This window comes from Cyprinus carpio, chromosome A11 (genome assembly GCF_018340385.1).
Source record: "Cyprinus carpio isolate SPL01 chromosome A11, ASM1834038v1, whole genome shotgun sequence".
In the NCBI taxonomy this organism is placed as follows: domain Eukaryota; kingdom Metazoa; phylum Chordata; class Actinopteri; order Cypriniformes; family Cyprinidae; genus Cyprinus; species Cyprinus carpio.
In genome coordinates, this window is record NC_056582.1 from 1590545 (window position 1) to 1616605 (window position 26061).

The 26061-nt window shown below is 39.5% G+C and overlaps 7 non-coding genes across 7 annotated transcripts; 2 read left to right on the forward strand and 5 right to left on the reverse strand.

Annotated features, from left to right (window-relative positions):
- Nucleotides 1-21823: 21823 nt before the first annotated feature.
- trnae-uuc lies at nucleotides 21824-21895 on the reverse strand. The gene has a single exon. It is a non-coding gene; the product is annotated as a tRNA-Glu (tRNA).
- Nucleotides 21896-22770: 875 nt separating this feature from the next.
- On the reverse strand, nucleotides 22771-22843 carry trnar-acg. Its single transcript has one exon. It is a non-coding gene; the product is annotated as a tRNA-Arg (tRNA).
- A 115-nt stretch (nucleotides 22844-22958) lies between these two features.
- On the forward strand, nucleotides 22959-23030 carry trnae-cuc. The gene has a single exon. It is a non-coding gene; the product is annotated as a tRNA-Glu (tRNA).
- Nucleotides 23031-23334: 304 nt separating this feature from the next.
- trnae-uuc lies at nucleotides 23335-23406 on the reverse strand. Its single transcript has one exon. It is a non-coding gene; the product is annotated as a tRNA-Glu (tRNA).
- Nucleotides 23407-24472: 1066 nt separating this feature from the next.
- trnae-cuc lies at nucleotides 24473-24544 on the forward strand. Its single transcript has one exon. It is a non-coding gene; the product is annotated as a tRNA-Glu (tRNA).
- A 305-nt stretch (nucleotides 24545-24849) lies between these two features.
- On the reverse strand, nucleotides 24850-24921 carry trnae-uuc. Its single transcript has one exon. It is a non-coding gene; the product is annotated as a tRNA-Glu (tRNA).
- An 879-nt stretch (nucleotides 24922-25800) lies between these two features.
- On the reverse strand, nucleotides 25801-25873 carry trnar-acg. The gene has a single exon. It is a non-coding gene; the product is annotated as a tRNA-Arg (tRNA).
- Nucleotides 25874-26061: the final 188 nt, after the last annotated feature.

Genomic DNA, 26061 nt, shown 5'->3' on the forward strand with positions numbered 1-26061 from the left:
GAAGGAGGTGGGAAACCACCGAGGTAGCAAGAGACTCATTAAAAATAGATGTAAACAAACCAGCGAGCTGATCAGCACAGGACCTCAGAACACGGCCAGAAATCCCATCAGGTCCGGCTGCTTTCCTGACATTCACTCGGTTTAGAGCCCTCCGAACCTCGTCCTCCGACACGGCGATCACATGATTATCGCTGCTCTGACTACTGCTTCCTAGATTGTTTTCAAAGCGGCCGTAGAAAGAGTTTAGCTCGTCTGCCAGTGACAAATCTGCTCTCACCTCTGCAGAGGATTTATTTCCAAAGGCACAGATGGTCCTTAGTCCTTGCCACATGCGTCGGGAGTCATTGAGCTGGAAATGAGACTCTGTTCGTTCCCTGTATCAGTGTTTGGCGGCTCTTACTGCGCGTCGGAGAGCATAGCATGATGCTTTGTACTCGCTCATGTTTCCCAACAAAAGATCGGCGTTGTAAGCAGCGGTGCATTTGTTTACTGCTGCACGGATTGTTCTGTCCACCCACGGTTTCTGATTTAAGAAGGTCCTTATAGTTATTGTTTCAGTTGTTTGCTCGGCTAGCGTGTTAACAAAGCTTAATGCTACATCCGTGAACTCGCTGACGTCAGATGAACTTGCCCATAACATGTCCCAGTCTACGTCATCAAGAGCCGCCTGTAGCATGGCTTCTGAGTGGGCGGACCATCGCGTCACCACCCTCTGCACCGGGGGATCTTGAACGAGCCTTTGTTTATATTCAGGTGTGGGGAAAATGTCGGCATGGTCCAATTTGCCGAAAGCCTGTAGTGAGCGGGCTTTGTAGGCATTCTTAAACTGAGTGTAGCAATGATCCAGTGTATTTGGTCCTCTGGTTGGACAGGATACATGTTGATAAAAAATTAGACATAACTTGCCTGAGGTTGGCTTTCTTAAAGTCCCCAGCGATGATAACAGCAGTGTCAGGATGTTTGTTGATGTTGCCGCTGAGTGCATTGTGAAGCTCAGACAAAGCCAAACCGGTGTCAGCTTGTGGTGGGATGTAAACAGCAGTAATAATGATCGATGAAAACTCCCTGGGCAGATAGAATGGGCAGTAAATAATGGATAAATGTTCCAGATGAGGCGAGCAGGAGCGCGACAGAGTGGAGATATTCCTGGGGTCACACCATTTCTTGTTGATCATGAAACACACTCCTCCACCTTTGGATTTACCGGCCTCTACTCTCCTGTCCATCCGTAAAACAGAGAAGTTTTCAGACGGCGTTACAGCAGCATCCCGAAACAGGTCAGTGAAGCGTGGTCCAAAGTCCAAAAGTGTTTCTTTGTCATAAATTATCAGTGCAGACGGTTTGTGTGTAAAAAGAGAAAGCAAAAGTAGGTAAAAAAGTAAATAAAAACACAATCTAAGTTGAGAAACCTGGACGGCGACCGGACTCGGTGGCGCCATCTTGGATTATTCACTGAAATAAGGTCATAAAACACATACAGAACATTTGTTCACAAGACTGTCAAACATGGACCTTGTAGCCTAGAATTTTTGCTTCAAAATGATGTGAAAATCATCTTGTTTACTCACTCACAGAAAACAATAGATTGATAAAAATTGAAAGGGACACTTTTTGTTTCGAAAGGGCATATGCGGGTAGGCATGATTGACTGTGAATATTTGTGTGATCCACACCTGAGAAGACAAAGGCCCACATAATGAGCTGCATAATGAACCTTTCAGCCAGGTGTGTGACCGAGAGGGAAGAGTTACAATAAAGAATGTGAGGACAAAATAAATGTATATATTTTTATGTTTGTAGTTTATTTCGAATATATTTAATTATCCCACAAAATAACTTGAGATTCACTTGGGAGTGCAGTTAAACAGTTTCACTTTCAAACTTTCAAAGCTGAATTTTTATCATCATTACTCCAGTCACACAATCCTTCAGAAATCATTCTAATATTCTGATTTCTACTCAAAAAAAAAAAAAAAAAAAAAAAAAAAAAAAAATATATATATATATACATTATTATTGTATTTATCATCACTTGTGTGCTAAATAAAAGCTTTAATTTCTATATATGCTGACTCCCAGCTTTTGAATGGTATAGTTTATATTGTTACACTTGGAGTAAGACTGGAGTAATGTTGCTGAAAATTTAGATTTGATCACAGGAATAAATTAAATTTTAAAATATATTCAAATAGAAAGCAGTTATTTAAAATAGTAAAAATATTTCACAATATTACTGCTTTAACAAATGCAACTTTCTGTATTTTGGATCAAATAAATATAGGCTTGGTCAGCAGAAGAGAATTCTTTACAAAAACATTAAAAATCTTACTGTTCAAACGTTTTGACTGGTATTGTGTCATGTTGCAATATATAAATGAACATCACATACCTGTCACATACCTCATATTACTTTTATATCGTATTGCCGTCTATGTTATAAGTTAGAGCATTAAAAAAAAAAAAATCCTAGTATCGTGAAACATGGAGATGATGTAAATGAAACTTCATAATGTTTCACTTGATTATACATTTAGTCAGGAATTATATTTTGGAAAAAGTCTAACTAGTAAAATGTGTACAAGTTATATGAAAACTAATACAAGTAGATTAATAATAAAAAAAAGGCTTACTCATGTTTATGATATCTCTGGGTCAAGCCGCTTCATTCTTCTTTCTGAGGTAATCCAAATCTTATTCCTCTCAGCGGTCTTATTGAGGTGAATTATGTCTTATTCCTCTCAGAGCGAAGCGAACAGTAACATTTAAAAAATGTGAATTACAGTCTTGCTGCTTTGTTTGCTCTGATGAGGGCATTTACCTGCCGCGAGCTTCACGTGGACCATTATAATATCAATAGCACGCTCGGCGCGTCGGCGTGATCGCATTAGATATAATGAAGGGAGACCAGGGCACCATATAGACGTTATTAAAGAATGTGCTGATTTTATAGCCGAGTTAGTGCTGGCTGCAGATAAAGTTTTAATTGTTTGTGATTTTAATATCCATGTTGATAATGAAAAAGATGCATTGGGATCAGCATTCATAGACATTCTTATGAACTCTATTGGGGTTAGACATCATGTCTCAGGACCTACTCATTGTCGAAATCATACTCTAGATCAGGGTTATTCAAATCTTACCCTCGAGGGCCAGTGCACTGCAGAGTTTAGCTCTAACCCTGATCAAACACACCTGAGCATGCTAATCAGTGTCTTCAGGATCATTAGAAAATCACAGGTAGGTGAGTTTGATCAGGGTTGGAGCTAAACTCTGCAGTGCACTGGCCCTCGAGGGTAAGATTTGAATAACCCTGCTCTAGATCTAATACTATCACATGGAATTGATGTTGATGGTGTTGAAATTATGCAGCCAAGCGATGATATCTCAGATCATTATTTAATTTTGTGCAAACTTCATATAGCTAAAACTGTAAATTCTACTTCTTTTTACAAGTATGGTAGAACCATCACTTCTACCACAAAATACTGCTTTGTAAGTAATCTTCCTTATTTATCCCAATTCCTTAGCATATCCAAAACCTCAGAACAACTTGATGATGTAATAGAAACTATGGACTCTTTCTTTTCTAGCATTTTAGATACAGTTGCTCCTTTACGCTTAAGGAAGATTAAGGAAAACAGTCTGACACCGTGGTATAATGAGCACACTTGCACCCTAAAGAGAGCAACCCGGAAAATGGAGCGCAACTGGAGGACAACAAAACTAGAGGTATTTCGTATTGCTTGGCGGGAAAGTAACCTATCCTACAGAAAAGCATTAAAAACTGCTAGATCTGATTACTTTTTGTTTCAATACAGTTGCTAAATTAACAAAAAATAAAGTATCAACAAGTGTTGACATTTCCCAACAGCACAGCAGTAATGACTTTATGAACTACTTTACTTCTAAGATCGATACTATTAGAGATAAAACTGTAACCATGCAGCCATCAGCTATAGTATCGCATCAGATATCGTGCTACAGATCGCCTGAGGAACAATTCCACTCATTTTCTACTATAGGAGAGGAAGAATTGTATAAACTTGTTAAATCATCTAAACCAATAACATGTATGTTATTCCAGAAGTCATAGATCCTCTTCTGACTGTTATTAATTCATCATTGTCATTAGGATATGTCCCCAAAACCTTCAAACTGGCTGTTAGTAAGCCTCTCATAAAAAAAAAAAAAAAAAAAACACAACTTGACCCCAAAGAACTAGTTAATTACAAACCAATCTCGAATCTACCTTTTCTGTCCAAGATACTAGAAAAGATACTAGAAAAGGTAGTATCCTCACAATTATATTCCTTCTTAGAGAAAAATGGTATCTGTGAAGATTTCCAGTCAGGATCTAGACCGTATCATAGTACTGAGACTGCTCTAATTAGAGTTAAAAATGACCTGGGGTCTCATTTATAAAACTCTCCGTAGATAACCAAAATGGTTTCAAATAGTTCTGAGATATTTTAGATGATCTCATTCTTTTACACTGGCCAAATAGAATTTTAATTATTTCAAATTAAATGTATGCAGTTTTGCTGATAAGATAAAAATATTTTAGCTTTTTTAGTGGAAACCGATAAGCCCATATTTATTGCAGTGTACTGTCTGATTCGGTGCGTTATTGTAAAAAGGAAACATGCAAATCTTACCGTTTTCTCCTAGTTATGTCCTTCAAATATAGTGGAATTTTTCATAATGTTGTAGAGATGACTTTACACGACATTAACACCTCCGTGCAGCTGTGGTTGTACAGTAATCCCTCAGTGTCCGCCATTATATCGCAGTAAGTGCGCATCATTGATCATTTTTCTAGCAAAAATATTTCTGATAATGTGATCTGTAGTTTAGTTTCAAGATTAATTACTGTGCACCTATAGCACTCCTTGTTGTCATTAAAAAATAAATTGTTAATTGTTAATGAAATTATACAATTATGTTGTTTGTAAAATTATGTAATTTCAGGTTTAATCTCCTTAAATGCGAGTGGAATATTTAATGTAAATGTGTATATCAACATGAAAACAGAGTTTAAAATTGTTGTTTACTTCATTAAATTTCTCACTCCATGAAAAAGAGTGTGTACGCATGGTCTAGAATGTCCGTACGGTGCGTACATATTTACGCCAAATTTATTTTTTATAAATCCCAATATGTGCGGAAAAAATTGCGTACACAGTTTCTATGCTTATTTTGTGCGTACGCAACGTTTATAAATGAGACCCCTGCTCTTATCATCTGATGGTGGTTATATCTCTCTATTAGTGCTATCGGATCTTAGCACTGCGTTCGACACTATTGACAACAATATTCTTTTGCATAGACTAGAAAACTTTGTTGGCATTAATGGAATTGCATTAGCATGGTTTAAATCATACTTATATAACCGCCATCAATTCGTAGCAGTGAATGAGGAGGTATCATATCGATCACAAGTGCAGTATGGAGTACCTCAAGGCTCAGTACTAGGGCCGTTACTCTTCACGCTTTACATGTTACCCTTGGGAGATATCATCAGGAAACACAGTGTTAGCTTTTACTGTTATGCTGATGATACTCAGCTCTACTAAATTCTGAAAAAACAGAGGTGTTAATTATAGGACCTAAAAACTCTGCATGTAATAATCTAGAACACAAATCCATGTGTTTATGACCTCAAGGTTATTGGGTGGTTGTTCTGCACACAAATTCAAAACGCAGCAGCTAGAGTTCTTACTAGAACCAGGAAGTATGACCATATTAGCCCGGTTCTGTCAACACTGCACTGGCTACCTATTAAACATTGTATAGATTTTAAAATCTTGCTTATTACTTATAAAGCCCTGAATGGTTTAGCACCTCAGTATTTGAACAAGCTCTTGTTACATTATTGTCCTCCATGTCCGCTGCATTCTCAAAACTCTGGCAATTTGATAATACCTACAATATTAAAATCAACTGCGGGCAGCAGATCCTTTTCCTATTTAGCACCTAATAATCTACCTAAAATTGTTCGGGAGGCAGACACACTCTTGCAGTTTAAATCTAGGTTAAAGACCCATATCTTTAACCTGGCTTACACATAACACACTAATACGCTTCTAATATCCAAATCCGTTAAAGGATTTTTAGGCTGCATTAATTAGGTAAACCGGAACCGGGAACACTTCCCATAACACTCGATGTACTTACTACATCTTTAGAAGAATGGCATTTACGCTAATATTAGTCTGTTTCTCTCTTATACCGAGGTCACCGTAGCCACCAGATCCAGTCTGTATCAAGATCAGATGGTCACTGCAGACACCCGGATCCAGTACGTATCCAGCCCAGATGGTGGATCAGCACCTAGAAGGACCTCTACAGCCCTGAAAGACAGCGGAGACCAGGACAACTAGATGAGCCCCAGATACAGATCCCCTGTAAAGACCTTGTCTCAGACGACCACCGGGACAAGACCACAGGAACCTGTTGAGTCCTCTGCACAATGTGACATTGCTGCAGCCAGGAATTGAACTGCTGGTTTCGTCTGGCCAGAGGAGAACTGGCCCCCCGACTGAGCCTGGTTTCTCCTTCTTTCCCTTCTTCTCACAACATTCAAATTCTTGATTTGCCATTAAGTGTATTTTTCCTTATGGTTGTTGTATTATTATTTTTATTTTATTTGTTTTCATACTATTGGCCATTTACGGGTTTGTATGCATTGTAATTCAGTTGCTTCTCTGTAGTTTGATGTAGATTGGAGACACTGGCACCAGTATGGGCATAATGCTATTTTTTGGGTACAGTTTCTAAAGTTATTTATTTCTCTACTTCTTTCTATTAAGCATTTACCTCCCAGTTTGATTACATCTAATCCCATTTTACTAGATAGTCCTGGACATTTATTTAATCATTACACAAGTTAATTTCTGGTTGAAATTAATTTGTCATCTTGGTTTGTTTAGGCCTATTTAAAATGAGACCCAACTGTTTATAATTTTTACAATTATTTCAGAATTATTTTAATTATTTCAATCTCCAAAACTTCTTATGCTTTGCTAAATAAAAAATGTTGGATTGTGCTCCGCTTTCCCATTCATCCATGGACGGATCATGAGAGCATTTTCTGCGCTAAACCCCGTGATGAGTTTAACAACACTTACAGCACGGATTACAGTTAATATCTGCAGCGAAGTTAGTACAAGTTTTTATGGACATCTTTCATAGATTTATTAACATATGTAAATGAAAAAAAAATAAAACAAATATTATTAGTGAGTAATATTATAAATGATACTATAAAATAAAATGGTTATTTTTCTTAAATACTTAATTTCTGGCATATTAAACTTTTTCTTAAGTTTAAACTTACAGTAATGTCAATTGTTTTTTGATAACAAATATTTTGGTGGGTCTTGAAATATTATACTTGTTTAGGAGGGTCTTGGAATATAAAAGTTTGAGAGCCCTTGTCTTAAACCATTCATCATGAAATGTTCTACATCTTGAACTGTGTACGAGTATTGGTACAATATACACTGCTCAAAAAAATTAAAGGAACACTTTTTAATCAGAGTATAGCATCAAGTAAATTAAACTTCTGGGATATTGATCTGGTCAGTTACATAGCAGAGGGGGGTGTTAATTCATTTCAGCTGCTTTGGTGTTAATAAAATTAACAACAGGTGCACTAGATGGGCAACCATTAGAAAACCCCCAAAACAGGAATGGTTTTACAGGTGGAGGCCACTGACATTTTTTTTTCCCTACTCATCTTTTCTGATTGTTTTTCCACTAGTTTTGCATTTGGCTAGGGTCAGTGTCACTACTGGTAGCATGAGGTGATACCGGGACCCTACAAAGGTTGCACAGGCAGTCCAACTCCTCCAGGATGGCGCATCAATATGTGCCATTGCCAGAAGGTTTGCTGTGTCTCCAAGCACAGTCTCAAGAGCATGTAAGAGATTCCAGGAGACAGGCAGTTACTCTAGGAGAGCTGGACAAGAAAGTAGAAGGTCCTTAACCCATCAGCAGGACCTGTATCTGCTCCTTTGTGTGCAAGGAGGAACAGGATGAGCACTGCCAGAGCCCTACAAAATGACCTCCAGCAGGCCACTGGTGTGAATGTCTCTGAGAAAACAATCAGAAACAGACTTCATGAGGGTGGCCTGAGGGCCTGATGTCTTCTAGTGGGCTCTGTGCTCACTGCTTGGCACCGTGTAGCTTGATTGGCATTTGCCATTGAACACCAGAATTGGCAGGTCCGCCTCTGGTGCTCTGTGCTTTTCACAGATGAGAGCAGGTTCACCCTGAGCATGTGTGACAGATGTAAAAGGGTCTGGAAAAGCAGTGGAGAATGTTATGCTGCCTGTAACATTGTTCAGCATGACCGGTTTGGTGGTGGGTCAGTGATGGTCTGGGAAGGAATATCCATGGAGAAACACAGAGACCTCTACAGGCTAGACAATGGCACACTTACTGCCATTAGGTATCGGGATGGAATTCTTGGACCCGTTGTCAGACCCTACACTGGTGCATTGGGTCCTTGCTCCTCCTGGTGCATGACAATGCCCGGCCTCATGTGGCGAGAATATGCAGTCAGTTCCAGGAGGATGAAGGAATTGATACTATTGAATGTCCCCCACGCTCACCTGACCTAAATCCAATAGAACACCTCTGGAGCATTATGTTTCGGTCCATCTGACGTCGCCAGGTTGCACCTTAGACTGTCCAGGAGCTCAGTGATGCCCTGGTCCAGATCTGGGAGGGAATACCCCAGGACACCATCCTTCGTCTCATAAGGAGTGTGCCCTGACGTTGTCAGGCATGCATACAAGCACTTTGGGGCCATACAAATTACTGAGTACCATTTTGAGTTGCTGCAATGAAATTTCAGCTTAATGGACTAGCCTGCTGCATCCTTTTTTCACTTTAATGTTGAGTGTCTTTGAACTCAGCCCTCTGTAGGTTGATAATTTTAATTTCCATTAAACAATGTGGCATCTTTTCATTCCTAACAAATTACCCAGTCCATATCAGTATAGATATCCTGCATGATATTTTTCCCCTTTGAGATCTTATGTGTTTTCAAAGTGTTCCTTTAATTTTTTTGAGCAGTGTATAAGACTGGTCTTGCTGCAGGTTTCCCATTTTTCTTTTTCTGCTGTGTAATTTACTCATTTACAACAATAATTTTCTTCTACCTTTTGCCATAAAACATTTGAATTGCTAATTGTCTTATAACTAATATTATGGTAATCATTTACAATGTGTCTGTTTTGTCTAGATTTTTTTTTTTTCTCGTTCAATTCTTGCTCATTTTGGATTAAGTAAAAGCCACTGCCAGATTCAGATGAGGGTTGAAAAGTCAATTCTAGGGAAGTCTGGTTGCTGTTGTTTACAGCTAAAGCTTGTAGAATTAGATGCATTAGGCATGTGATGATCATCAGTTATCTTTTTACTTTTCTCCTTCTCTAACAGATGAATGTGAGCTCCTTGCTTATCTTTTTTTTTGAGTTGTCATCAGTTTGCACTTCATCTTGTGTCACTGTCTCTCCTCGATACTTGCTCCTGAGTCATCTGCTTATCTTTTTTCCTTCTCTTTCCACTTCTTCTTTTCCATTTGTTGGCCCACATTTAGTTCCAAGTATTTTGATCTCTCGTTAGCAGTCCCATCACTCAATCCATCTTTACCAGGGTGACTCTTTGCGAGTCGTTGCAATGGTCTTTCCGTCGTAGGCAAGGGAGGGTCTTTACAAGCCGGCCCTTCATCCCTCACTTAATGCTGTGTGGAGTTGTTGATGCTGGTTGTTCTTATTTTAAGGTGAGATGTGAACTCAGGTGTCACTCTGTAACCGTTTTGCTGATTAATGCAAGGCTCTCCCTTGAGATCATAACTGCACACTCACTGGTTCTATTTGATGGAGCAAAGCATTCCTTGGCCTTAACAGAACTGCTGTCACCTGTAAATGGAAAACTTCAGAGTTTTTTGTTAGTGATATCAAGCATGCTAATTTACTCATCTTGCTAGTCGTCCCTCTTGGTGTGACCTGTGGAAATTTCATATGGGTTGAGGGCTGTCCTGGCCCCTTTTTGAGCTCTCACAAATCCAGTGCTCTCATTACAATGAGTCAAGGGCTAATACCCCTTTTCTATAATATAATAAAGAATTTGGTTTTACTCAGTTATCTGCATCCTTACTATTTTTTCAATTAATTTCAATTTTATTCTCAACAATTTGCTAATTCAGTTAACACACTCAACCAAAAACATATTAACACAATATCACAGCACAATCTCCCACATCAACATATATAACCATCATAACCCTTAATACACTCAAAACACTCAACCCACTTTATTTGTTTACAGTCAGAAAGACAATATTTTATCATTTTAACACAGATTCAGCTCCATCATGATATGCTGAAAAGAAAATTAGATGTGAGGTGGACAGAGCAAGCTTGCTTTGCTTTGCCTTCCCTTGTTATACGCTGCGCAGGTTTGGCACTGCTTTTCTTTCTGCCACAACAATGACCTAGGTACTGACCAGAAAATTTAAACAAATTCATTCATGGTCATTATTTTACTGGGCATAATTTGCCCTGTGGGCCCACATATTCAAATTTGTATACAGCTGTTTTGGCAAATTGATTGAATTGCCTCAGTGTCTGTCAGACACTCTTTCACTCCATACAACACCATCATTCATATTTTTTCACACCCTTTCAAATCCTCCTTTTTGCCCAAAGACATATTTTTTCTTAAAATTTCAGCTGATTGTGAACTAAATGATTTGAGCTGTGGAAAGGCACAGATTCTGAGTAGAATTACATGATTTTTTCCCCCTTTAGACTCTACTGAGCGTAGTTTCTAGATGTCATGCAACTGGGCAACGTCAGTCACTATAAAGTTTAGTTTACCACCGCTGTATAAATCTCTTGTTTTTCTTCATAAAAATCTAATAGATTAATTTGTTTAGAATAATAGGCCTAGGCATTGTGCACCTGAGAGAGCCAATTATAATTTCTCAAATGTCACTTGTTTGTCTAATTTAAAGTTTAGTCAAATACATTTTTGTTATTGCTCATGAGCTACTTTGAGAGGAGGATTGGAGATCTCTGCATAATCTAGGATCCATGGCCATCAGCATTTCCATCTTGTTATCCCCAGTAATGACAGCATATGTGATTTCATGATTTTAAATCTTTGGAATAATTTATATTATTATTTTATTCAATCTAGCCCTAGAAAATTACATTTAAACAAAATGGAGTGACCAATATTTTTATTTTATCAGCCATATTTTTTTCCTTTTTTTTTTCTATTGGACATCTAGTCTACCCTTTTTTCTTTTTCTCCACAGAGTTCAGCATTTTTGTCAATAATTCAGTTGTGCAGTTTCCCCTAGTTGGTTACTGAAATAGCCCTTACTATGCAAATTCCAGCTCCATTTTTATCTGATTGGTGAGTCAAGCACTCACTTCTGTCTAAATGACTTTTTTAAGACATAAGACTGGACTGGTACCTCTTGAAAAGCAGATTGAGAAGGTTAGTTAAAATACAGAATTCCAAGAAGTGCTGTAAGACCAGAGAATATTCCAGATTAATAAGTTAATAAAATAATTAACATTTGAAGCAGTCTCTATAGTGATCATTAAATATGCAGCACCTGTGCACACAATGGGAAGGGATGGAAGTCCTTCTGGTTAGATCATCAGCCTGGGCTGTTGCACTGGGTCGTCAGTCGGTGATGGCACTCAAACGCCTGTTGTTGTGGTGTATGGTACGGTTGTTTTTCTGCCTCTCCTCAGTCTGGCTTTAGATTGCTTCTGCCAGAGTATTGCATTTCACAATGTTCTCTTCGCCCTCAGGAAAAGTCTCAAGTGAAAGATTCACCTTTTCCTGCTTTAATTCAGTCTTTCTCCATGCTGAAGTGTGGGGATGGTAGGTGAGCGTCCATCAGCCCCTCCCTCTTCTTCTCTCTGCAGCTGTCTTTGCCTCTTCACCACTTCTAAACAGACTCCAGTTCATTGCTTCTCTTTGTCAAGGCACTGTTCCAGAAGTCATCTAAAATTTTAACCATCAGAGTCTGCATTAATCAAATAAACCTTTGTAACTCCTGACCGAATTGTGTCTGAGCAATCAGCTCTTTATCTAATTTTCACTTTTCAACCTTCTCTTTCAATGTTCCCTTAATAAAAACATTCTCATCTGGTTGAAAACAGTAGTTCTCTTATTCTATTTTAGTAAAGCAAGTTCTTCATTGCAGAAAAATAGCAAGCATTTTTTTTTTTTGCAAAATGCAGAAAGCAGCTATCTTTATTATCTAAGCATATTACAATAAAACAAAATAATTATTTTCTTTTATAACAGCATGACATGCGTATGGTAAAATAAAGATTTCAATCATAAATTTTCTTCTATATTTGCATACATGATTCAGAATAATCTGGTAATGGTGAATTAATTTTTCCCAAACAACATAAAATAATTCCTATTATTTTAAATATAATAATTTTATTTAAATTTAAGTAACTAGTTCCATTCCTATTGTAAAATGCCTATGGCTTTTGAATCAAAACTTGGTCACCCAATCTTGCTCTCATTCAACATTGCACTACACAAGTTATCTTTTTGTTAACTCAAGCCCAAATCTCTGAAACTTTGTATTGGATTAACTTTCATAAGATACAAATTTCAGACGTCTTCACATATTAGATATAAAGTTTTAAGCACATGCAATCTTTTTATTCATCTATTTAGACAAGTTATTAAATAATAAATGTATATCTTATTTTAATTAATCTATTATTATTTCAATACTCTGCAAAATCTTGGCACCCTTTTTTTTCTTTCTAAAACAACATTCATACAAGTCCCTTTATCGCTTAGGTCTCATACACTCATTCACTCTTCTCCAGTGTAACACCAGCCACGCCTGTCTCCGTGACCTGATCACACTCAAGTGATGAACCAGGAGGGGCGAGCACCTCTTGTCCCACCAGATATAGAGTTTATTTTCTCATACAACCACAGTCATTCACACAGACACAGAAACTTAGATTAAAACATACATGAAAATAGACTACACTACACTCTTCCTGGGTGACCTGTCAGTTCTACTCACCTTTTCACTGATACACCTCCTCAGCACAGTAAAAAAGCAGTACTCTGCAGGATTTCTGCCTTCCCGTGCAGACCTCTGTACCTCCCTTAAAACTTCTACAGAGCCGTATCCAAAGGACTTTGCACGCTTTATACTTTATCTGCTTATTGTCTTTTGATTTCCATCAAGGACCTTTAATCAAAAAACACAGACCCTTGCATGCACAATCTGCCCTCATTTACTATTACAATAAAACAGATCAGTGCTTGCAATTATTTCTTCTGGAATCAAAACCCTTTTTCTCTTTGTTCTTTAAGTTTGGAGGAGCATTTTTGAGTGTCTATACCACCATCGGCCAGTGGTGGACAGTAACGGAGTAGCTTTACTTCGTTACTGTACTTAAGTACATTTTTCAAGTATCTGTACTTTACTGGAGTAGTTTTATTTTTAGTAACTTTTACTTTTACTTCACTACATTCCAAAGCATAAGATCGTACTTTTTACTTCACTACATTTCATAAAACATATCGTTACTCCTTATAGGCTATATCACGTGCTCTGACACGCAGAAGCGGTTTCTGATTCAAGAACGAACTGATTCTTTTCAATGAAGCTTTTAAATCGGTTCGCAAATCGCGCCAAAAGATTCATTCACGAATTAGAATGATTCGATTGCAGCTTTTCTAGAGTCAACAACTCACTGATTCAAATGAACCATTTAGTGCCAGTCTCTAGTGAACTCAATTCACAACCGGGAGATCTTGTGAGCGCACGTGCGACTGATGCTGCTAAAAGTAAGGTACTAATGTCGGATTTTAGGATTAATTATTGCAACTGAAAATCATATTTATGTCAAAACTGTCATTTATTTGGGAACTTAATCTGCTGTAAAGGGTGATCTATTTAAGACCACTGAAATGCTTGAATGCAAACACATCAGCATCAGTGCCTCTTACGTCAAAAAAACAAAACATTAAAATAACACAGATTAAATAAAATAATTAATGCACGTTCAAATTCCCGCTGCCATAACATTAACAGTTCTATTAAAAAGCTTGGCATTAAGCCCTATGTGACGTCTGTTTTTATATTGTTTATCAACAGTATAAATGTTTATATTGTTTGAAAAACTAGCCGAGTAGACAGATATGAATGTTTATTCAGTCATACTGAAAATAAGTATATTGGTAGCTGATGCTAACTGTCTAGCTAACATTGGTGCTAAGTTGAGGTAATTTTTAAAAATAAAGTCCAAATATTTTTATTCAGTCTAGTAGATTTATATCTGGGGGAAAAGAAAGGCTGTGATGTTCAGAACATGGTAACTGCAGTAATTATCAAAGTGGGAAGTGATGTCCTCTGGGGGCATTTGGCCAGGGTTTTTTTTATATATATATACCACAGACAAGGTTTGAGAAGAAAAAAAACATTATTATTTTTTATTAATTATCATCAAATATTATTTTTTCCTTAAAATGTTCTTCCTAACTTCAGGCCTTATTCTCATGTCATATGTAATGGTGATGTTCTGCAAAACAACAAATTTTAAAACACTTTTTTTCTTACTGGTGAAAATCTGATTTTCAAATGTGACCCTGGAGCACAAAACGAGTCTTAAGTATCTGGGGTATATTTGTAGCAATAGCCAAAAATACATTGTATGAGTCAAAATGATAAATTTTTCTTTTATGGCAAAAATCATCAGGATATTAAGTAAAGATTATGTTCCATGAAGATATTTTGTAAATTTTCTCCCGTAAATATATCAAAACTTAATTTTTGATTAGTAATATGCATTGCTAAGAACTTCATTTAGACAAATTTAAAGGTGATTTTCTCAATGTTTAGATTTTTTTGTTCCCTCAGATTCCAGATTTTCAAATAGTTGCATCTCAGCCAAATATCATCCTTTCCTAACAGCTTATTTATTCAGCTTTTGGATGATGCATAAATCTCAATTCGAAAAACTGACCCTTATGACTGGTTTTGTGGTCCAGGGTCACAAATCTGTTTTGTCTCAGGTACATCGCAACAACAAAAATATACTTTGACTCCATATATTGGTTATTTTGAGAAAATTCCAGGTATTTTGAGCAGTAGGATTATAAAAAAATATGTGCTAATATAAAATTAAATTAAGTAGCCTATATAAAATTGCTAAATAAATCTATCTATCACTACTTTTTTTCCTTAAGTACATAAAAAATCAAGTACTTTTGTACTTTCACTTGAGTTAAATTGAAAAAGGAGTACTTTTACTTTTATTGGAGTATTATTTTATTATACGTATCTGTACTTTTACTCAAGTACTTGATTTGTGTACTTCGTCCACCACTGCCATCGGCCTAATCTGGCAAACAACATCAATTATATAAGCAAAAAACTGCCTATCGTATTGTTTAGTGGCCACTTATTCATGTTGTTCACCAAACCCAGCCCAAAGTGGTCCTCCACCCTCTGCTCCTTTCCAGCCCCACGTTGGGTGCCAAATGTGGTGCCTTTTGCCATGTATGAAGAATCACTCTCGAAGTCTTGGGGTTTTGATGCCAGAATTTAGATTTTATTCTCAAGAAACAATAAAACTGAGAAAGTTCTGCAGAACAGTCTGTCGAGTCTGTGTCTGTTCTCTATTTTATACAGTGCTTCCCGAAGGCATGCCTATGTTCAATACATTTCATACACATAGTTCTGTTTTCCAACTCTTTTACCTTTTTTGGCTGTGTCTCCAGCCTGCTTTTAGGAGGTAGAATTTATTTTAAGTGAAACGAGGAGGCCTAATCATATATTTTGTCTTATGTCAAAACAGGACATGCAACTTTACCATATACTGTATTTTTGAAATGTCTGCACCAAGGAGGTCTCATCATATATTTTGTCTAATGTCCAAATATCGTGTGCAGCTACACCATATACTATACCCCTGCACTCTCTGCACATTCCATTCTCATGCAGGCATTTACACACACAGGCAAATACATGATTATAATAGTAGAATAACTTGATTCATAAATGGCTAGATTCACATTGATTATACTTAAGTAGTTAATATTTTCACCAATAAAAATCTTCTTCACTATACAATGATTTGTGATTGACCGAATGCCTCAAGCATATGACAGAAATGTTACGCCCCTTAACATACTGTGATGTGTGTCTCGGTCAGAACACCGGCGAGACAAGACAAAAACAATAAAACCCATTACAAATGAGCCATTTGTTGCATCCAGTGGGGACATAATTACAGATTATAATGACTTATACTGTGTTTTTACGCATTGCATTGCATCGTGCCGTGTAAACATAAAACCATGCCTGCATTTGTGATCGGAGAAACGACAAACAACAAGCCTTACTTTACACCAGCAGTTCTCAATTCCAGTCCTCACGCCCCCCCCCCCCCAGTTCTGAGGACCCGGGGTGCTCAGTATGTCGCTGAAGGGACCCCTGGGGGCCATGGTGCAAAATTTGGGGCCACTGGGATCCTTCTAAAAAAATCCACTCTCAACCTATTTGAATGGATTTACCATTGTAACTTTATGGACATGGCTTAGGAAGGTCCAATCGACCCGAGGGTCCCATTTGCGTATCATCACGGGCCCCTCGAATGGGCGGAAAAGTTTGGTGACCCTACGACCTCATTTAGGGGTCAAAAGGTCTAAAAAGGGACCACGTGTCTGCCAAACTACTACACGATTAGTTACCAAGTGGGACGTCTCCTGTTCAGAGATGACAAGTCGTAGGACCTCAAGATTTGGGATTCTGATTAAGTAGGGGCCCCTGACACACGGCCCCAAACCACGGGGCTCTAGGCCATTGCAGAAACAATTGAGCTTCCCCAACTTAAAATTCTCAAAAGGGTCTTGCTGTGTATAAGAGAGAGAGGCCTGCAGCAGAGATTTTTTGTAAGAGCCCAAAAAATATTCTTTTCACTTTAGAACCCAGGTCCTCAGTATGTCATTTGGCGGGCCCCTGGGGACCACAATGCAAATGTGGGGGCCCTGGGGCCCTTCTAGGAAAAGCCCACTCTCCACCTATTTGAATGGGTTTACTATAGTAACTTCACAGACACGGCTCGGAGAACTCAGATTGACCCGAGTGCGCCATTTGCGTATCGTTACGGTCCCCTGGAGGAAAAGTTTGGTTATCCTACGACCACGTTTAGGGGTCAAAAGGTCAAAAAAGGGACAGCGTGTACACCGAACTGCTACACGATTAGTTGACAAGTGGGACGTCTTCTGTTCGGATACGACAGGTCATAGGACCTCAAAACTTTGTAGGGTTTACTACTAGAGGCCCCTGAATTGGCCCCCAAAGTTTGGGGCCCCTAGCTGCTTTCTAAGCCTTTTAAGTACGGCTGAGTGTGGGACTGAAATCGGGCCTATGTCTGAGTCTTTCCCATTGACTTAAATGGCAAGGAGAGAGATGGATCAAAAATAATAAAAAATACTATTTAGTGGGCTGGGCCTCAGCCCGCTCAGTACATCACTCAGGGGCCATTGACGGAGACCCGTGTGCAATTTGGGGCCCCTGGGACCCTTTTAGATAAATCCCACTTGCAACCTATTTGAATGGGTTTACCATACTAACTTCGTGGACACAGCTCAAAAGGGTCCAATTGAGCCGAATTCAAAATCTTTGTCTCAAGGGGCTTCCTTGAGCTGGCGGAAAAGTTTGGTGGCCCAACGACCTTGTTTCGGGGGTCAAAAGGGTCAGAAAAGTAGCGAACACATTTCTGTCTTTAACCCTGAATATTTTTGATGATTATTTTAAAGCCCTTCCCAAAAGCTGAGGATTTCAGCCCTATGATATGTTGTATGTGAGGGCCCACGATCAAGCATTTGGTACTCCTGCAACTGCAAAAAGGGACTGTGGAGGGTACCACCACATCCTATCCACTCTGGTGAAGTCCATTTCTGGTTGGTTGTGGGATGAATACTTAAACAAAACCTTTGATATCCAGAGCTGATCAGCAGGTGGCAATGTGTGATTCCAGCCCACAGGAAGGCAAATTTGTTTTCCTTTGCAAAATGAACAGAAAAAACATGTCATACATAACCTTACAAAATAAACCAAAAAAAATGCTTTTAGATGTTCAGGGACTTACTGGACACCTGAGATTCCAGCAAGTCTGCCTGAGAAACAAGTTCATGGTCATCCTGCTCAGATGGCCCAAATGAGGCCATACTAGTAGATTCTACAGGCACTGGCACAGTAGGCTTTTACAAATCTTCCAGTCAAAGCTGAAGAATACAGATACAAGAAATTACACAAACTACACAAAAATCTTGCTGCACTTTACTCAGTACTAATATTCACTGTAAGCACTGTGTCATATATATATATATATATAAAAACTTTCAAATGAACAGAAAAACGTTCTTTTAAGTTGTGAAAGTATTTCACAATATTACTGTTTAACTATGTTTTAAATAAAATAAAGGCTGCCTTGCTGCAAAACACAAACAAAAACCCAGACAAATTTTACATTACTTTTAATTTTACTTTACTATACTAATAATAATTGTCTATAAGCACTGTCGGATCAAGAAAAATGCATTAATATTTATAAAGACTGCTTACCTGGATTGGCTACTGGTGGCATTACCATTTTTTGACCACTTTGTCAATGCTCTGTGGATGTCGTGTTTTGCCAATCAGAAGGGAACGAACAGAGGAGACTGAAGGTAAGGACTGTGGGGCACTGGGAGACTTCTGCTGGGACATATGCTGGGAGCTTGGGTAACCCATGTTTTCAGTTTTGATACGAATGGCCTCACGACCCTCTGGGAAAAGTCCTATGTACTCTGCAAAGGCTGCTTTATTAGCATGGTGATTTTTGGAGTCTTTGATATCAGCTGATTCCCTCCTCATACTTGCCACCAAATATCCAGCATAACCGAGGGCATTTTCAGCAACCCACTTAAATGTCTGGCCTTTGAACACACCAAACTGCATTTTATGTAGCCCCAGAACATATTTTTTATTGCTCGGGTCTTCACCCTGGCGCAATACAGCTTGTCTAGCAGCCTCCAACACCTTATCTGGGGAAAGAGCCCGAGACCAAGGTTTTTTCTTATTTTCCTCCTTTTTCTTAAGAGCGACCAAGGAGTCGCACATGTTCAGACCTCCTTCTGGTTTCATCCTAAATGTAGGCTCCATTCTATAGAAAAAAAACAAAAAAAAAAAACACAATATATATATATATATATATATATATACATACAATAAACAATATATATATATATATATATATAATGTATTACATATATATATTCCATCAAAATAAACATCAATATATGCTTAATGTATTGCATAGTGTATTGCTTAGTGTTTTTGTACATTTACATTTACATTTAATCATTTAGCAGACGCTTTTATCCAAAGCGACTTACAAATGAGAACAGTAGAAACAATCAGATCAACGAGAGAACAACAACGGTATACAAGTGCTATGACAAGTGTCAGTTAGTCTAGTACAGAACACGTAGCCAGGGTTTTTTTTTTTTTTTAATATGATAGACAAGAAAAAGAAAAGGTAAGTACAAGTATTAGTTGGTTAAGTGCAGGTGAAAAAGATGAGTCTTTAGATGTTTTTTGAAAATGAGTAAAGACTCAGCTGTTCGAATTGAGATCGGGAGGTCATTCCACCAGCTGGGCGCAGTCCAGGAAAAAGTCAGAGAGAGTGATTTTGAACCTCTTTGGGATGGCACCACAAGGCGTTGTTCATTTGCAGAGCGCAAACTTCTGGAGGGTGCATAAGATTGAACTAATGAGCTTAGGTATGTTGGCGCTGTGCCAGTGGTCGTCTTGTAGGCAAGCATCAGTACCTTGAATTTGATGCGAGCGGCTACTGGTAGCCAGTGTAACCTGATGAGGAGAGGAGTAACATGAGCTGTTTTTGGCTCATTGAAGACAACCCTCGTTGCTGCATTCTGGATCAGTTGTAGAGGCTTGATAGTACATGCAGGAAGGCCCGCCAGGAGAGCATTACAATAGTCCAGCCTGGAGAGAACAAGAGCTTGGACAAGAAGTTGTGTGGCTTGCTCTGACAGGAAAGGTCTAATCTTCCTAATGTTGTATAAGGCAAATCTGCAGGACCGGGTCGTTGTAGCAATATGGTCTGTGAAGCTTAACTGATGATCCATCACAACTCCTAGGTTTCTGGCTGTCCTGGAAGGAGTTATGGTTGACGAACCCAGCTGTATAGAGAAGTTGTGATGAAATGATGGGTTAGCTGGAACCACCAGCAGTTCAGTCTTAGTAAGGTTGAGCTGAAGGTGATGGTCATTCATCGAGCTAGAAATGTCACTCAGACAAGCTGAAATGCGAGCAACTACCGTTGGGTCATCTGGTTGGAATGAGAAGTAGAGTTGAGTGTCATCAGCATAGCAGTGATAGGAAAAGCCATGCTTCTGAATGACAGATCCTAATGACGTCATGTAGATGGAGAAGAGAATTCGTCCAAGTACTGAGCCTTGAGGAACCCCAGTAGCAAGTTGTTGTGACTTAGAAACTTCACCCCTCCAAGACACCATGAAGGATGTATCAGAAAGGTAGGAGTTAAGTCACTGGAGTGCGGTTCCAGAGATGCCCATCTTTCTGAGGGTGGACAGGAGAATCTGGTAATTAACGGTGTCAAAAGCAGCAGACAGGTCCAGGAAAAAAACTACAGTCTTGATGTTTAGAGTTTATCTTGAAAAATCTTATTTTTTTATTGACATTTTTTTTTACATTGTGACTCTTATAAAATTATTAAAGACCTATGTTTACAATTCACTGAGAATATAGTGTCAACAAATGATACGTTTTCAGGTCTTTAAGTCATTTATAAGCTTGTTCTTAACTTTCCTGATAAGCAATATAATTAATACCTGAGAAGAAGGCATGGAATGTAATGGGTATATACGTTATAGGGTAAATCTTATATATATATAATCTTATATATATATATATAAAAGAATCGCGAAGAAATAAAGTAAAAAAAAGAAGAAATTAAGACCTTTTAATAAAGAAATATGACATAAATGTATATACACTTTCCTCAGTTTCGACGGCGTTGACAAAAGTTTCGAACAGTAGATCGAGAACTGTACATTTGAAGAAAAAAAAACTTAGACAAAAAAATTTACAGTGACAGGTAACGTTAACGAACTTACTGTAATAACTTACCCAAAAAATGTCCCAATTGGTCAATATAGCTGAGCCTGAGCCTTAATCTGATTGGTCAACAAAGCAGCGCGGGCCTTAGTTACAGTTTTTCATTTGATTGGCCAATGACGTATGACAGGCATTCCTGTCATTGGTCCATTCTCGGTAGAATTCCCGAAGCGCTACAAACAGTGATTGGCTCATTTGCAGATGTCACTGCCAGAAAAAATTTCGTCTGACAAGTTGCTATGAGCGCCACTGGCCCACCGTCAGAAGTGTCTCACGATTGCACCACACTTGTTGGTATTTGATGTGAAAGAGGCCAGACTTGCTTTTTGGTTATTCTCATGATCTAGGTCTAGTAGTTAGGATTCGGCGCTCTCACCATCTCTCCTTCGAGACGGAGTCGAACCAGCGACCTAAGGATTGCCAATACCTCAACCTACAGTCCTCCGCTCTACCAGCTGAGCTATCGAAGGCACAGAGTGCCAGACAGAACCTCAACCTATCAGGGTTCTGTAGCTCTACTGCTGGCCAAAAAATCACTTCTGGTGCAGGAAGGCTTGCTGGCTTTTTGAGGAGGGAAGCAAAAACAAACCCACCTTCCCATACCGGGAGTCGAACCCGGGCCGCCTGGGTGAAAACCAGGAATCCTAACCGCTAGACCATATGGGAACTGGCCCACTAAGACTGGCCACAGACTTCTGGGCCACATTCAGTACATGTGGCCAATATCGGGGCAGGGTTTTGTAGTGACGTATTGCTTTTGGTGTGTGACTTTAACTATGTGATTATATTTTAGCAAAACAAGAATTATCCGAATGCATCGTTTGCTGACTTAAATCCTGTTGCATGCATTCAAGATATCTGTTGTTTGACTTGCCCAGGGAGTTCAGTTTTTTTTTTTTTTTTGGGGGGCAGATTCCTGTGGTTGCTGAACAGATACCTCGAACTGGTAATTAAAGTCTTGTCCAGGTGAAAATACTCACGTCATGCATTTGAAAACAAGCATGGCAACCGTTATCTAGAGGAAAAACAGCCTATCCTCATTCTGTCAAGGTACAAAAATGACAAATTGTGAGATTAACAATGAAAGTGAGACAAATTTTTAATCGGATAAGTTTGCTGATTATTCGCTCGTTCAGTTTCATTTAGTTTACAACTTATTCTCAATTTCCAGGTGGCAATTAGTAATAAGGCTACAAAATGGCAAGCCCATGACATCAAAACCACATGGCATTACAACCTTCAAAGTAGTAAAGCAGTTACAGAGTAGCGACGAATTTGTTCATTCCAGAATAAAATGACTGCCAGTCTGGAGTTTATTTTCACGTTAATCGCCGAGCTTGTCGGAGTGCTTGTGAGACGAATTGGAATCACAAAGCATGTGCTCGTCTCCCCTAGACTTTGGAATGGCTATGCAATATACGGCTTTTTGTGGAATAAAAGAAGCATGCCTGGAGATTTGCCTTTTGTTCTGGACTCGTCAAGAAAAAATAGAAAAAGAAAAAACACAACAAGAAAACAGCCTGAGAAAAACAACCACAGAACGAGCCAGCCAGGAGTCGAACCTAGAATCTTCTGATCCGTAGTCAGACGCGTTATCCATTGCGCCACTGGCCCACCGGTAGAAGTGTCATGCGATTGCACCACACTTGTTGGTATTCGACGTGACAGAGGCCAGACTTGCTTTCTGCTTATTCTCATGATGTTATCAGGAGTGCGGCTGACCAGCCCTTCCCTGGTGGTCTAGTGGTTAGGATTCGGCGCTCTCACCGCCGCGGCCTTGGTTCGATTCCCGGTCAGGGAATGCTGTTTTGCCTTCCAACGGTGGACTGTGAAGTCAAGTTCTGCTTGCAGTTGCGGGAAACCCAGTCCAAAAAAGAGAATGAGGTGGGAACTTGATAAAAAAAGACATCCTTCGAGCCGGAGTAGGGATTACCAACACCTCAACCTACAGTCCTCCGCTCTACCAGCTGAGCTATCGAAGGCACGGAGTGCCAGACAGAACCTCAACCTATCGGGGTTCTGTAGCTCTACTGCTATCCAAAAATCACTTCTGGTGCAGGAAGGCTTGCTGGCTTTTTGAGGAGGGAAGCAAAAACGAACCCACCTTCCCATACCGGGAGTCGAACCCGGGCCGCTTGGGTGAAAACCAGGAATCCTAACCGCTAGACCATATGGGAACTGGCCCACTAAGACTGGCCACAGACTTCTGGGCCACATTCAGTACATGTCGCCAATGTCGGGGCAGGGTTTTGTAGTGACGTATTGCTTTTTGGTGTGTGACTTTAACTATGTGATTATATTTTAGCAAAACAAGAATTATCCGAATGCATCGTTTGCTGACTTAAATCCTGTTGCATGCATTCAAGATATCTGTTGGTTTGACTTGCCCAGGGAGTTCAGTTTTTTTTTTTTTTTTTTTTGGGGCAGATTCCTGTGTTTGCTGAACAGATACCTCGAACTGGTAATTAAAGTCTTGTCCAGGTGAAAATACTCACGTCATGCATTTGAAAACAAGCATGGCAACCGTTATCTAGAGGAAAAAACAGCCTATCCTCATTCTGTCAAGGTACAAAAATGACAAATTGTGAGATTAACAATGAAAGTGAGACAAATTTTTAATCGGATAAGTTGCTGATTATTCGCTCGTTCAGTTTCATTTAGTTTACAACTTATTCTCAATTTCCAGGTGGCAATTAGTAATAAGGCTACAAAATGGCAAGCCCATGACATCAAAACCACATGGCATTACAACCTTCAAAGTAGTAAAGCAGTTACAGAATAGCGACGAATTTGTTCATTCCAGAATAAAATGACTGCCCGTCTGGAGTTTATTTTCACGTTAATCGCCCGAGCTTGTCGGAGTGCTTGTGAGACGAATTGGAATCACAAAGCATGTGCTCGTCTCCCCTAGACTTTGGAATGGCTATGCAATATACGGCTTTTGTGGAATAAAAGAAGCATGCCTGGAGATTTGCCTTTTGTTCTGGACTCGTCAAGAAAAAATAGAAAAAGAAAAAACACAACAAGAAAACAGCCTGAGAAAAACAACCACAGAACGAGCCAGCCAGGAGTCGAACCTAGAATCTTCTGATCCGTAGTCAGACGCTTTATCCATTGCGCCACTGGCCCACCGGTAGAAGTGTCACGCATTGCACCACACTTGTTGGTATTCGACGTGACAGAGGCCAGACTTGCTTTCTGCTTCTTCTCATGATGTTATCAGGAGTGCAGCTGACCAGCCCTTCCCTGGTGGTCTAGTGGTTAGGATTCGGCGCACTCACCGCCGCGGCCCGGGTTCGATTCCCGGTCAGGGAATGCTGTTTTGCCTTCCAACGGTGGACTGTGAAGTCAAGCTCTGCTTGCAGTTGCGGGAAACCCAGTCCAAAAAAGAGAATGAGGTGGGCACTTGATAAAAAAAGACATCCTTCGAGCCGGAGTAGGGATTACCAACACCTCAACCTACAGTCCTCCGCTCTACCAGCTGAGCTATCGAAGGCACGGAGTGCCAGACAGAACCTCAACCTATCGGGGTTCTGTAGCTCTACTGCTATCCCAAAAATCACTTCTGGTGCAGGAAGGCTTGCTGGCTTTTTGAGGAGGGAAGCAAAAACGAACCCACCTTCCCATACCGGGAGTCGAACCCGGGCCGCCTGGGTGAAAACCAGGAATCCTAACCGCTAGACCATATGGGAACTGGCCCACTAAGACTGGCCACAGACTTCTGGGCCACATTCAGTACATGTGGCCAATGTCGGGGCAGGGTTTTTGTAGTGACGTATTGCTTTTGGTGTGTGTGACTTTAACTATGTGATTATATTTTAGCAAAACAAGAATTATCCGAATGCATCGTTTGCTGACTTAAAATCCTGTTGCATGCATTCAAGATATCTGTTGTTTGACTTGCCCAGGGAGTTCAGTTTTTTTTTTTTTTTGGGGGCAGATTCCTGTGGTTGCTGAACAGATACCTCGAACTGGTAATTAAAGTCTTGTCCAGGTGAAAATACTCACGTCATGCATTTGAAAACAAGCATGGCAACCGTTATCTAGAGGAAAAACAGCCTATCCTCATTCTGTCAAGGTACAAAAATGACAAATTGTGAGATTAACAATGAAAGTGAGACAAATTTTTAATCGGATAAGTTGCTGATTATTCGCTCGTTCAGTTTCATTTAGTTTACAACTTATTCTCAATTTCCAGGTGGCAATTAGTAATAAGGCTACAAAATGGCAAGCCCATGACATCAAAACCACATGGCATTACAACCTTCAAAGTAGTAAAGCAGTTACAGAGTAGCGACGAATTTGTTCATTCCAGAATAAAATGACTGCCCGTCTGGAGTTTATTTTCACGTTAATCGCCGAGCTTGTCGGAGTGCTTGTGAGACGAATTGGAATCACAAAGCATGTGCTCGTCTCCCCTAGACTTTGGAATGGCTATGCAATATACGGCTTTTGTGGAATAAAAGAAGCATGCCTGGAGATTTGCCTTTTGTTCTGGACTCGTCAAGAAAAAATAGAAAAAAAAGAAAAAAACACAACAAGAAAACAGCCTGAGAAAAACAACCACAGAACGAGCCAGCCAGGAGTCGAACCTAGAATCTTCTGATCCGTAGTCAGACGCGTTATCCATTGCGCCACTGGCCCACCGGTAGAAGTGTCACGCGATTGCACCACACTTGTTGGTATTCGACGTGACAGAGGCCAGACTTGCTTTCTGCTTCTTCTCATGATGTTATCAGGAGTGCAGCTGACCAGCCCTTCCCTGGTGGTCTAGTGGTTAGGATTCGGCGCTCTCACCGCCGCGGCCCGGGTTTGATTCCCGCTCACAGAAT